The 1,426-nt window shown below is 45.7% G+C and overlaps 1 protein-coding gene across 1 annotated transcript in view; it reads right to left on the reverse strand.

The window, feature by feature from the left end:
• The window catches only part of LOC119422994 (glutamate receptor 2), a gene marked incomplete at its 3' end in the record, with an annotated part of 67,779 nt that overhangs the window by 65,818 nt on the left and 535 nt on the right, over nt 1–1,426 (reverse strand). The window lies entirely within an intron of this gene.

Below are 1,426 nucleotides of genomic sequence, written 5' to 3' on the forward strand. Positions count from 1 at the left end.
ACGTTGCGTGTGTTAGCACACAGGAACACACACGTTGCGTGTGTTAGTACACAGGAATACATACCTTGCGTGTGTTTTAGCACACTGGAACACACGTTCTGTGTTTTTAGCACACAGGAACACACACTTTGCGTGTTTTAGCACACAGGAACACACACAACGTGTGTGTTTTAGCACACAGGAACACACACGTTGCGTGTTTTAGCACACAGGAACACACACGTTGCACGTTGTGTGTGTTCCTGTGTTAGCACACAGGAACACACACGTTGCGTGTGTTAGCTCACAGGAACACACACAACGTGTGTGTTTTAGCACACAGGAACACACACGTTGCGTGTGTTTTAGCACACAGGAACACACACGTTGCGTGTGTTAGCTCACAGGAACACACTCGTTGCGTGTGTTAGCACACAGGAACACACTCGTTGCGTGTGTTAGCTCACAGGAACACACTCGTTGCGTGTGTTTTAGCACACAGGAACACACTCGTTGCGTGTGTTAGCTCACAGGAACACACACAACGTGTGTGTTTTAGCTCACAGGAACACACACGTTGCGTGTGTTTTAGCACACAGGAACACACTCGTTGCGTGTGTTAGCTCACAGGAACACACTCGTTGCGTGTGTTAGCACACAGGAACACACTCGTTGCGTGTGTTAGCTCACAGGAACACACACGTTGCGTGTGTTAGCACGCAGGAATGAGACTAAGTAAATAAAGGTTGAATTGACAAGTTCAGTAAAATGTAACGAATAAGCCAAGATCAATTAACAGAACCCAAAGTTAAATCCTTTAAAACTAAAATGTCCCCTTGAAACTCAGTACAAGAATGTTCTTCTTTCAGCTGCTCCTTCTTCAGGGTCACCACAGAGAACTAAGACCTGGCCACTGATTTTACTCCAGATGTTCTTCATGACTCAACCTCAGACACTGAGCCTCGGTGTGGAGCAGAGCTGCAGAGGGTGGGGGTTATTGTGCTTATTGTTTTTATACCATCAGTGCTTCGTGTATATTCAGTTGATGTTTGTCTTAGTTCATATCTTTGATCTTATTACAGATTTCCTTCTACTTTTTATTGTTGGATGTAACTGGGACCCTGATGTGGTGCGAATGACAATCAAAAACTCTCTGAATTAAAGTCAACTCTGACATGACGAGGGCTTTGAAACACTTTCATTAAAGGAGACCAACACTCTGGACCCCTAAGACCCCCTCCTGCTAATAGTCCAGCCTGGTATGGATGGATGATGATGGATGATGATGGATGATGATGGATGGATGATGGATAGGAGTCATCCCTGCAGGTCATCATGTTGATATGTCTGAAATGTTGAGGGGGTGAATCCTAAATGATCAGGACTCAGAGGATCCTGCAGGACTCAGAGGATCCTGCTGGACTCAGAGGATCCTGCTGGACTCAGA

The sequence above is a fragment of the Nematolebias whitei genome, chromosome 16 (genome assembly GCF_014905685.2).
Source record: "Nematolebias whitei isolate Nwh7 chromosome 16, NemWhi1, whole genome shotgun sequence".
NCBI lineage: Eukaryota > Metazoa > Chordata > Actinopteri > Cyprinodontiformes > Rivulidae > Nematolebias > Nematolebias whitei.